The sequence below is a fragment of the Aphis gossypii genome, unplaced genomic scaffold (genome assembly GCF_020184175.1).
Source record: "Aphis gossypii isolate Hap1 unplaced genomic scaffold, ASM2018417v2 Contig00822, whole genome shotgun sequence".
Lineage (NCBI taxonomy): Eukaryota > Metazoa > Arthropoda > Insecta > Hemiptera > Aphididae > Aphis > Aphis gossypii.
This window is the reverse complement of record NW_026083301.1, coordinates 42135-55852: the sequence shown is the minus strand read 5'-3', so window position 1 is coordinate 55852 and position 13718 is coordinate 42135. Positions and strand designations below refer to the sequence as shown.

The following is a 13718-nucleotide window of genomic DNA, read 5'->3' as shown; positions in this document are numbered from 1 at the left end:
AATGATGTAGTATCGGATAGGTTGTTGTAAAAAAAATGAAGACTCTTGAAATAATTCTAAGTGTTTTTTATTGAAAATTATTCTAAGTCCAAATAATTAATAAATTAAACTTGTGAAAAATATTCTAAGTCCAAATGACAAAACTATTGATCTGGGTGACGTGAAGGTGCTCGCTCTAACTCTGGTGGATCACGTCTGAAATGTGCCTAATCTGGGCCCCCTCATAGTAAAATAATTACAAAGTATGCTCAACACGATACGTGTTTTCATCCTAGTTCGCGCATGTGCATTGCCATGTTTTTTGTGCAATCGAGGGACTTCGGTTGATCACGATCTTCACCGATTGCATTTGCAATTGCATTGCCGCGTTCCCGCGTTTATGAACATCGCGGCACCGCAAAACCATAGTAAAATAATTAAATTTATATTTGCTATTATTAAACTTATTTTACATTTTATATTTCTTATCTTATTGTATGTTTAAATAATCATATATGTATGTTGCTTACATTAAAATGTTATATTTTGCTGAATATTAACCTGTCTGTACATGCCATAGAAAAATAAAAACATTTTAAATTCACTAGAATGGTGTAATTTATTTATTCCTTTTTCTAATGTACCTATTCATGACTTATTTTTAATTAAGTACTGTCAAGTGATTTTTTAACACTATATACATATATTTAAAATAATGCCTGCTTGTGCAGTTCATAATTGCAGGGCAAAATCATTGAGGAGTGTATCGCCGAAAGCTTATTGTTATTTGCGTAATAAGTTGAATTATTCACTACCAGGTATACTACATATTATTACATAAATAAGTAAAATAAATGAACCATACAATTTTAAAAATGTAACTAAATAATGTATACAATTATAAAAATATAATATTAAAGGATTAAGTACTTTAAGACGATATGCATCAAATTTCAATATAGAACCAGGTGTTTTAACAAGTGTACTAAAACTGATGAAGACTAAAGGTTTGTTGAAATGTAATCACTACAATGTAATATATATTATATATATATATATTTTAAAAAATTTTAAATAACAACAAAATAAATATTAATATCATTACCATTGATTAAATTTACATGATATTGCTTTGATTAATTGATTTTATTTTATTTAAAAATATGTTAGGATTAGACATGGCCATTGAGGAAAAACTTACTATTCTATCATTTGATGAAATGTATCTATCTCATCAGATTGATTTTGACCGAAACAGGGAACAAGTAATAGGGCCACATAAAACAGTTCAAGTTGTTATGGCCAGAGGACTGATATCGAAATGGAAACAGCCAATTTTTTATAAATATGATACTCCATTGACATCAGAACTATTAATTGACATAATTGAGAAACTACACACAGTTGGATTCAATGTTGTGGGTGTCGTCAGTGACATGGGGCCCCAACTAATCAAGGATTATTAAAATCAATTTCAGTTTCATTTGAACAACCAAACTTTAAACACCCAATTACAGGTCAACGGGTACATGTTTTTGCTGACATACCACATCTTATAAAATTATGCAGAAATAATTACCTTGACCATGGTTTCATTCTGAAAGAAAATGAAATTGAAACATTTATTGGTGTTAATACATTAAATGAACTAATGGAAATAAGCAAACAGGATTTAAAATTACCATATAAATTATCTCACAGCCATTTAAAGTGTACTGGACCAATGAGACAGAAAGTAAAATTAGCATCACAATTTTTTTCAAACACTGTAGCAACAGCTGTTGCATATGCAGGACAAAAGAGAGCTATAAAAAATTCAAATTGGAAAAATGTAGGTTCAGTTCTATAATACTAAATATTTGATTATAATTATAAATACATTTTTTTGGTTTTTAGGTATCTGAAACATTTAAAATCATTGATCAAGGGTTTGATTTATTCAATTCACAAGTACCAAGACAACTAAGTGTCTTGCATATGGGCTGGACAAAGACAATCAGGATGGCATATTACAGAAAATGGACAACTTATGCTAACTATGCGTGTTTATCACTCTAAATGTCCAAGGAAAACTTTAATGCCATTTCAAAAAGGAATTCTCATGAGCAATATATCCTTGAGGAATTTATTTGCAGACATGAAAGAAATGTATAGCATAAAATACATTATTACCAGGCGTCTTAATCAAGATGTATTGGAAAATTGTTTTAGTTTTTTGCGAGGAATGGGTGCAGCCAATACACACCCGACACCTTTACATTTTCAATACAGGTTAAATTAATTAACAATAATAACTAATCTTATAATAATAAAAAAAAAAATATTGTGTAAATAATCAAAACCAATTTTCCAGGCTACGGTGGTACATTTTAGGTAGACATAGTAGTGCTGTTTTTACATCAAATAGGAATACCCAAGAAAGTCAATCTGAAGAATGCCTCATTGATTCAAGTACTGTTTTTGTCAGTGACATATTGAAAGAGGCCGATATTATTTGTGAGCCTGAAAATAATGAAATTGATAAGACATTCATACAGTTTTTAGATGAGTTTGAACTAGATGTAAAAGAATACAATTAAAAACATCAACATATAATTACTAAGCCATAAATTATCATATTATATATTAATTTCTGGTACGTTCTAGGTGGCTGCTCAAAATGAATATTCACCAGATGAAATATTTGAAGATGACAGTCTTACATACATGTTAGGTTATATAGCAAACAAATTCCAACACAAACATCCCGATTTAGTTGATAAAAATACCTAGGGGCGGCTCGTCAGGGGAGACTTTGAGACTGAGTCTCCCCCTTAAAAAAACCCAGTTACTTGTAAATAATAATTAATTATAATAATAATGCATAAAAATATTTTTATTAGAATTGAAAATATAATATTATATAATTTATATAGTTTTCTTTGTTTATTATTATAAATTGAAAGCAACCAAGTCTAAAACCTTTAAATAGTTATTTTAATAGAAATGCTATTTTAGTTTTATCGATGACGGTGACGGTCGCCGTTACAGTGAAACTGCCGCCCGACAGTTTCAATCATAACATGTAAAATGGTACGGCCGGTTTGATGGAGAGCCAGAGGGGGCAGGGAGAATAAGCTGCGTATTATAGACTCTATTGAGACTGGGTTCACGACAATAATTGCCGTACCGCGCGCCGTTCTTAGTCCCTGTCATAATTTAATGTATTTTTATAATTTAATAACTATAACACGTTTACTACAGGGTTTTATACTATCTTCTATTTGATATTTGTTATATTTCTAATTATTTTAAAAGTGCAAAAAGACAATATAATAGACATATTATTAATTAGTGGTTTTAATACTTTAACTTACGAACAAAAAAATCAAATTAAACTTAAAAATATTAACTAAATATGTAATACTATAATATTATTAGATTTTCAATAACAGGGTTTTTCTTGTTCGTTGTTGTACGTAGTTAATGTTAAATAATTTTAAGTCTCCCCAGAATATTAACTCACGAGCCGCTACTGCAAATAACGATAAATGATAATTTGAATGACTGAATCAAAGCAAAGTCATTTGGTACATTAACTCAACCATCCACTAAATTAATAAGCATAGGAAAAATTATTGAAGGTTTATTTAAAACAATGAATGGAAAAGGTAATACCATCATTCAAGACAAAGCCACTTAATAAAAGCTTTTTTATTTCTTAGATGACATTAAAAAAACAGCAGGACTTATAACAGAGTTAAGAACAATGACGAAAAATGCATGTCGACAATCAACTTACATGATACATGATGAGGTCCTGAATTCAATTATAAAAACAAGAATTTTCTTTAGAATTAAGGAAATAAATAAAAAACAAAACCAAAAAGTGCATAATATAAATCAACAAAAGAAAAAAAAACTACAGAAATTTGTAAAATAATAATTCAGAATATTTTATTCATTATTGTACTATTATGATAGTAATTAGTAAGATAAAAATACGTACATTTCCCCAACCCCACCCATTTGACTTTTCCAACTTTTTCCAACGCCAATATTTAGTGCTCAATTCCTGCCAATTTCTGCCGCCACTCCTGGAATTCCTGCTCAAAAAACGCCCAAGCAAAAATAAAAAAACTCCGGGCGGGGCTGGAGAAACATTTCCCCCGCACCACCCATGGTCTGCTCAAAATATATTTGTGCCTATAAAAATAAAAAAAAACCACCCCGCCACCGATGGAGAGACGTACTGTACAATTATAATTCAGAAAACTGGTGATCTGTTAGATAGTTTCGGCAATAGGAGTCAATTGAATCGTGCAAACGTAAATGAAAAATTGGGTGTTTATACTTGAATTAAGAGTTCGATATTCGTGGGTACGAATAATTACAAATTGGTAGCCAACCTTAAATGTACAATTAAATTTACTTTAAACAAAAAAATAATTAATACTATTTAATAAACAGAATGTTTTATTTTAATTATATTATTATATCTATATGTTATATGGATTTTATTACCTTCAAAATATATCTGCAGATACATGTATGTCCTATGAATAAAACTTTATTTAATTCTTTTTAAATTAAAATCTGTTTATTATTTTAAGTTTATTGCTTATTTAAAAAATTGAGAGGCACTGTGTGTTATATACTTGTTGATTTATCAAAACTTTAAGCTATAACCACACACCTATCAATATAGTTGTCCAGCAATAATTCTGTTTCGACTTTTTGAATCAAATAGTTATTCATTACCTACTGTTTGTTGTAACTTTATAATTTTTATTGAAGATCGTCAGTTATACTTTTCTTTGAATTATTTCGTTTTTAATTTAATTTAATATTTATTGATTAATTCTAAAGTGGATGATGTAAGTTAATATAACATATTATGGTATACGTGTTATCCGTGTTTATTTATTCTAGCCAATTGTGTCATCAACGTTAAATTGGTACCTAATCAATATCTTTTATAAACAAATTGCATTTGATATTAAATAAATATACAAAAAAAAGTAGATCACTCTGTTTTTTTTTTTTTTTTGACTTGATATCTAATAGCGTTTGCCTTAAGCGTCCTAAGACATATTTCCTACTTGTATCCTTCATGTAGATTGTAGACCATAAGACAATACAATACCTACTATAACATTTGTATAAAACATCGATTCTGTGTAATGCGTACGATATTTTCTCGATGCATTCAAACAGGATTTGTAATTATATACGGTAAATGTAAATTATTATATAAATATTGTATATAATATATTAAGTATAATAAGGTTTTATTTTTAAATAATTGTAAACAATGAAAAAGAGAAGTCATCTACATACTTATTATTTTTATACTACAAAATATATAACGTTGACAGTGAAATCTTTTATTAAAAATAAATACTTTTTCTGTACAATTTATTGTCATTACATTCGTTATAACATAAATTAGAATTAAAAGAATATAAAAATTAATTTTTTTAGACAAGCTGTTTCTTAAAATAACATTTTAAATAGTATAAACTAAAAATTCAGCAGGAATTTTTTTCGAGCTTTTTACTGGGATTATTTTTTTTTTCAAATCATCAATTAACTCCCAATTTCTATTGCCACGTTTGCAGTACGCTGTAAAATGTCCCACTGTGTTTCGAAGTCTACTCAAACCTCTTTGAAAACTACACACACCTCTTAATTCGTAGGTCTTTCCGTTCACTGTTAATATTTCTGGTATGTTTTCTAAAGCCACTAAGATCTGAGGTGCAGCCTCGGTACTATGCAGTGTTGAGTTGATATCGTCATCTAAATGTTACAATTAATAAATTATTTTTATAGTATTATTATTATTATGTCATGGATTTAATTTTACTAAGACAGTATAAAATGTATTTTTAAAAATATATTTACAATCTAAACAGTGTGAAATAATGTTTTTAAAATATCCTTTAAATTTTCGGTATAATATAATGTTTAATGTTATCATAAAAGTTATAATACTGATATCACTAACAAATATTTAAATAAAACATCTCACCTTTTGGTGTATCTACTATCTACATTCTACAATATAGATACTTAAATTATTCACTAAGACACATAATTTTCTCTAAATTTAAAAAATGTTCGTTACTTATGTTTAAATATATGTTGATATTTTCAAAACCATTCTATACTTAGTTAAACCCTGCTATTAATCTTAACTTGAGCTACTTTTAATACCTTATTCTAGAGAATATTTATGTTCACTTACCGTTCCAATACAGTAGCTCTATAAATATATGTAATTTAGATACTACTGGACTTATCGTTTTATACCCGGTACAGGGACTGTTCCGGTTATCAACATGGCCACAAATAGAAGTTTCATTTCTTACTCGACGATCAATCATTTCTTCTAGTTCTTTAAGATTATCATCTTTAATGTTGATAGTTATGTAAGGGATCTGTATTGGCATCACTGTTGGCTTCTTACAATTTGGATCGAGCATTTTATAATTTCATTAAGGGTAGGTATATTTTTTAGAAAAATGTTTATTGTATTTCCCATTGTAGCATCACAATTCGCAATTGAGGTTTCAAAACTCATAATTTGAATAGGTGGGTTTAAGTGATGAACCTGTAAAAATTAAGTGTACGATCAATATATAATTAGAACTAAAAATTCTAATGCATTGACCTCGATCAAGTAAATATCAACTGTTAATGCGTAATCATCATTTGTCAGAAAGTAGATAATTGAATTGTACATTTTCTATACATAATTACTTACCGTCAAATTTGCCCGATTGACATATGTTGTCGCAGTTATTCCATTTTTTATGACATTTTCAACGAACTCCAACAATATATTTTTTGGTTTTAATTTATCGACTTCTGTAGAGTAGATTTGACTATCACAATAAGCGGCCATGAGTATGGATGTAATCGAATCAAATGCACATGTGTTAGTTAAAATGACCTTGCCTAATTCCTTTACATTGCAAGCCTTCAACTCTTCTGCACGGGAACCATTTTTTAATATTGGTAAAGATTTAATGTTTCTTGTACGCGTTAAATCTAAATGTCGAAGGTGAGGATTTGGCAGCAGATACGAGTTATTACTTCTTTTCCTTTTTGATTTTCTATTCCAACATTCACAAGCTGTAGCTTCATCGTCTAAATTACTATTAGTATCTCCTAAGCATAAAAAATCAACTAAACTGTCTCCGGAGTCGTTTTCATTACTTGAACACGTATTTAGCTCATGTACTGGTAGTTTATACTTGACGCTTTGATCAGCCTCAATATCTGGTGGCAGAACATCTGTAAATTAATAGAAAAATTGTTTATTCTATAAATAATGTTTTTGTTGAAACCTAATATAACGTTTAATGTCAATTATTCGACAGACTGATATTACGGCAATTAAACGTTATCTTATTATTATTATTTAATATCATTATCTATATTATATTCTCACGGTCAGGTCAGTATAACGACGGACCTAAATTGTATCTACAGTTAGTAGCGTCATAACTAGTAGAGCGTTCACACTTATATATTATCATGTGTATTATTTATATTAATTTCAATAATTATTAGTAATTTAAATATTTGTGTTTTACGCGTAAATAATAAAATATACTTTTACCGAAGTACGGGTTATTAGTGATTTAAACACCCTCTTTGGCCCCATCAGTTTTATATAGTATTAACTATAGCGAATTTAATTTCTACACACATATAATTATGTCTTTTTTCAGGAATAAAAGTAATATTTCAAATATTTCTCCTAATAAAAAGCCTTGAATACATAACTTTGCTGTGGTTAATTTACATACCAATTTCGGAAATAGGACTTAAGATCTTGATTGGATTGAAGTCCATCTCCACTAGCGTGGGTGTAACCTATGCATCCATAATATCGTCATCTCCGCAAATATTTTGAATGGAATGTTCTGGGGAAATCGTTTGTAATTCACTATGGCTTATAGCTGCTCTAATAAGCGATGCCCCCTTTAATGACAGTATATGATTTTTGATGAATGTTTCAATGCCAGTCGGTAATGGAATATTTTTAAACGTCACACACTTTAACTTTTTGAAGCTGGACTCGACAGCCGCAGACGATGCAACTTCCTCGCCGTATCCAAATATAGGAATCATTACTCCAAACCATAATGGAAGAAGCTTTAAGGTTTTAATAATTATTTTAACCAATGATGGACAGAAGAAAGGGTTTATACCATTTCCTTCTTCAATTAGGGATTTACTTTCGCAATATATAACATCAGCCCAAGCTTGAAAAGAATTTTCAAAATGTTCCAATCCCTCATTTTGTCTATCATACTCTTGTTCTAGAAATACGCGTGCTTCATCTTCATCTCCAGCACAAGCTAGTATATAATCGAATTGTTCCTGAAAATCTATATAAATAAATCAAAAATGAGAACAAGAAACAATACATTTGGCTATTATAGCATTAATAAGTGTTTAATTTTTTCTTATTTTTTCAATTAGATAATAATATCATAATTTTTAATTAATAACATTACATTGGAAATCTGTTTATAATTAGGCAAATATAAATAATTGTATTGCAAAATTATTCATAATAGCCAATTTGTAAATATGATTATTAGAAAAATGTAGATGGTAAAAGAAACTATTGGGTGGTGATTTCTTCTTAAAAAAAAAGTACATATTTTTAATTACTGTATCATGGTATGAAATTCTCACCTTGAAATCCTGTAGATGTAGCTTGGAGTAAACGCTGTTTGTGTTCTTCGCATTGTGTACTTCGTTTGTTACTACCGATGCCATCAGTTTCGTTCGTTAGGACGACAAACAATGAAAGTAACATTGAGCGTATTTCAGTTATCGATTGACTTTTTATCAGAAGTCCAACTTCTCTCAATACTACTTCTCTTACTCTACGTGGAGTACTCTTCAATGGAGTCCATTTACAGGCAATTTTTACAAAATGAGCTATGTCGATCCTAATAAAGCATCTCGGTATCCATTGTACCTCTGCGGCTATACGGCCTGTCAGCAAATCTGCACACGCACGTACATAGTCTTGGAGGGAAGAATATTGTGTGAAACTCTGTGCAAGAGCTGATAATAGAGCCAAGGAGTTGTCACAAACGCTCTCTTTTGGTTTTGGTACATCGCAAGCGCACCATTTTCCTAACCATCTAGCAATTGCAAGATTGGAATGTTGTTCACTTAACATATTTAAAGCAGTAAAGCTGTGGCCGGCAACTTTATCATTTACGACTCCTTCATATAGAAAAATATAACTTGTTTTTTCCAAACCAAATTTCTTGAATTGCTTGACAACGGAACCAGTTGCATCGATAATAAGTTTTGGAAATCGTTCATGCTTGCAATGGGATCAATAGAGATGTATTTGTTCACTTGTATAATAATCAGCAAAAAAAGGATCGCACCCCAAATCCCTTATTATAGTTTTAAAATCATCCTCACATTTCATAAAATACAGTGCCGTTAATGAATCGTCATGCCTTCTTTGAGCTTTAATTTGCTTGAATTTTTGAATGCGTAAAGCATTCCCAGTAGGTAAAATGGCTGGTTCAGGGTCTCCTGATGAAAAAAGTAAAATTTATCAATACCTAACGTACCTGGCTAATAAAATCATCCCCTCCTAATTCATATAAATTATCTATACCTTGGAAAATATTTAAAAAAATTGATTATGAAAAATTGAAAATCGATTTTCAGAATTTGTAAACCAAAATTGTCATTTTTAGTAAATGTTTCGATAAATTGTGTTGCCCTCCTTCCTCACTCTCAGCTTAAAATTCGTACCAAAACATCGAAAATACTAAGCAACTCAATTGATATCAAACATTTTTTAATTTTTATTTTTAATATCAGATAAAAAGTGTGTGAAATATTTTTAACAAAGAAGCTATGTTACATCTTCAGAACTACTAAAAATAAGCACGTTTTACTTCGTCATATTTGCTCGAAATGCCAATGTCAAAAGAAAATTTAGTCCTATGAAAGCACAATGAACTGATGATAGAAATATACTTCTACCCGATTCTGTAAAGTATTTGTTGATGACACAATACAATTTTAAGCATTTTGACTGTACTCAGTTTTATGATTAAAACAAAAGTTTGCAATCAAAAACTCGAAACAGTAATAGATATTAAATACTTAAACATATATCTTAATCAAATACCTATGCAATTAAAATTATAAATAAAATATATATATATTTCTCACAACTCGTATGTACTTTTGTATAAGTTATTTAATGTTTAAAAATAAGAAATTCTTTTGTTGGCAAACGTTTTTCATTATGTTTGTCTGCAATTTTTAATGGCAGAATAAAAAAACTCAAAAACTTTGAATTTTTTTCAAATATGTTCTTATGCTAAAAATATTCCAATAAAAATTAAATAGTAAATACCCATTTTCATGAGACGTGAGGATTCTCGTTCTCTATAGGATTCACACGATAAATGATTTAAAACTGCAGCTGTAGATGTTTTAAGTGCCGAGCCAATCATACGTCGTTTGCGGTTAATAATATGTTCTTCATTAAAGTTTCCGGTGTAGATGTTCATAAGCACTCTATAATGTCAAAAGTAGGAGATAATTTTAAGTATTAGTAACCATTATAGTTAATGTATCTTTTGATAAACTAAAATAGAAAATATATTAACAAAGGTGAGATAAAATATCACGTACCTTGAATTTACACCGGGTCTTTCAGATATTGTACCTTTGAAGTGTGATTGGCATAGTGAACATCTACCAACAATCACAACATAATGATTTCCACTCTTAGTAACTTTTGCTCTTCGAAAGGCTAAACAACATTTTAATCGCGTATGCTCCCAAAAGTGTTCAGCTACAACTGGTGTCCAATTTGATTTTGGCAATGCATAATAACATCTAAAATGACAATTATTACCATTTATAACCATAAATTAAAATTAATTATAAATAAAAAATGAAATGCAAACTTTGAACTCTGCAAGGATCTTGATGGATCATTCATTTTGTAACGTAGTTCTTGTGGCTGTATTTCTTTCCATTCATCCGCTGAAAAAGTAATGACAAATTTTTTCGAGGGCATACTCGAATTATCATCACTACTGTTAGTACTACTACTGTAATAATCTATGAAAAAAAAATAATAATAATTTTAATAGAATGAAACTATTAAACACTAAAATACAATTTATTACCATCTTCATTGGGTGTTAGTTGCTTTTGAGGTGATATACAAAAAGAAGGGGTTTTAACACAAGGCAAACCAAGTTTTTCCCAAATGTCATGCCTACCTTCATAGACAAAGAGATGTATGGCTTTAACTGTCATAGCAGAAGACAATAATTCTCGGATGTCTTTCCAAACAGGATCAGATGTCGGTACAATACCTAATATTTTAATATAACAAAAATGAATGATGAAAAAAATTGTCTTAAAAATTAAATGTGTTAATTTATTATAATAGACAAGACCAAGAGATAAATAAAATAAAAAATATTCACAATTTTAGATTTTAAGCACAATGATGTGTTTTTTTTTTTTTTTAAAAAAATGTCATTTTTTCTGGTTAGATTTTTAATTAATTTTTTCATATTTCGATATAGATTTATTTTATTCAATCAAGATTTATCATCAATATTTTTTTATTTTTTTTTTATTTATTATTGATTATTTATTCAACTAGGATTTTTTATTATTCATATTCGGCTTATGAATAAATCTCTGATAAAAAAATTGTATTTAATAAAAATATAACTTAATTTGATAAAAAATCTATATTCAATAAAAAAAATCTCGATTGAATAAAACAAATCTAAATTAATAAAAGTGGATAAGTGAGTATCGCTCTGCTGTACATTAGGGGGTGGGTGGACCTCGGTTTAGGGTAGGTTAAATTTGAATGCAATGAATGCCAATGATAGGTATCATTGTATACGAAAAACGATTCTGAACGGAGATGATTTATCAGTCTAGAATATATTATATTTAAGTATTGTCATATATTCTTTTTTGAAACAAATTCAAACATTTAAGTAAAAGTTTCAAGATCTCAAATTTCAGATTTCAAATTAAAATTAAAACTTTAAACACTCGTAAATTATTTTAAATTGAATAATCCTTAAACTTTTTTATAATTATTCTAAGCTTAACTTATGGACAGCATAGTATTAAATTTTCAATTCTTAGCTTTCGATAGTAAAATAATTATAAATTTTTAACTACCAAATAGTTAAAAATATTTATGATTTTAACGAATTTTTGTCAATATTTGAATTTCAAATGCTTTTAAAATATTGTGCCTATAAATTTTTATAATTTTTGAATGAGAGTTAGAACAAGTTATGTGGACCCTTCATTTAAATTTCCAAGTAATTTGTCACAGCTAATTTTTTTTTATCAATATTTATAAAAAAAATAATAAAAATAAATTGATTATTTCAAATGCCTATAAATAGCTTAAAAACAGTGAAAATATTTTGAAAATCAAATCAAGTAAAGAAAATGGCAATCTAAATAACTGGTATAATTTTCAAGTATTTATGACTTATACTATTTGAATAACAACAATTATCAAAAATCGTTTGAGGCTAAACCGTTAATTAATGCAGTTTTGTAAAAATTTAAATTTCAAACACTCCTAAAAATTTTTTGTCTTAGCCCGGTAGAGTTTTTTTTACAGATATTTGAAGAAAATATTTTGAAGACCTTGTACCAAATTTTCAAAACTTAGTTATAAAAGCAAACAATTTTACGATTTTTCAACCACAAAATTATTTACAAATTTTCGCAATTTTGACATTTTCGTATAAATTCGAACTTTAAGCTCTTAAAAAAAAAAAAATTGTGACTAACGATATCGGATTTTTTTTTTATCACTTTAAGAACAACTTATAAGAAACTTTGTATTAAATTAATATCCCCTTTATTTAGTGGTAGGTTCTCATTAAAATGTTAAAATAACATTATTTCTTCTTGAGTTTCAATTACAATTATAATAACAGCATATTTCATTTCTGGATGATTTTTTGATTTTAATATTAACAGATTATCGTGCTCAAATTATCGGTCAATGAAATTTGGCAACGTCGGAAAAAAAATTAAAATATCAACCGTTATCAATGGTGTTACCAATAATAACTTTCTCAATCGTATTTTACCGGACTATTAGGACCCTACACCCGAAGCACTATTTAGTAATAACTTGACTATGGGTACTGTTCCAACTTAAAAGGTAAGAATGAATAAGACTTCAAATAATATTCAACTCGGTTTTATAGATTATTTAAATGTAAAACAAACATAAATAAAACACTAATTCGAAACGCTTTGCCTGTAAGATCGTCACTTCACACGTATAATCTTCGTACCTGCGAATGACTAAGCGACAACAGGACTGCCCGTGCATGCGCGTACGCCGTACGGCGATGTTAATATAAAGCAAAATATTTTTGTCGCCTCAGCACATCTCGCTTCACTGGCTTGACCTATGCTTATAATATTCACTATACAGCCTAAAGTATTCCCACATGTATTACATATTATATGTTACATAATATTTTATTGACGACTGTCTACAATATACTACAGTACTTACCTTGTACTATACTATACTAGTGATAAGTATTATCGTATTGATATTAATTGATTAAATAATCATTTAATACTTTATTCCTTTATAACAATATAATGAATTATAAAAAAGATATAGGTACTCACATTTTTTCCCCTCATTTTCGGTCACAACTCGTTCT

At 28.6% G+C, this 13718-nt stretch overlaps 1 long non-coding RNA gene across 8 annotated transcripts; it reads right to left on the bottom strand.

The window, feature by feature from the left end:
- Positions 1-731: 731 nt before the first annotated feature.
- LOC126555374 (uncharacterized) lies at positions 732-3901 on the bottom strand. Of its 8 annotated transcripts, none has more exons than XR_007606830.1 (5): positions 3761-3901; positions 2152-2481; positions 1662-1784; positions 1559-1576; positions 732-802 (listed from the first exon to the last, which is right to left on the bottom strand). It is a non-coding gene; the product is annotated as an uncharacterized LOC126555374 (long non-coding RNA). The 8 variants fall into 8 exon arrangements; XR_007606825.1 differs by lacking the exon at positions 732-802 and adding an exon at positions 861-1005 and having other exon boundaries at positions 1181-1576; XR_007606828.1 differs by lacking the exon at positions 732-802 and having other exon boundaries at positions 1032-1576; positions 1859-2231; positions 2322-2481.
- Positions 3902-13718: the final 9817 nt, after the last annotated feature.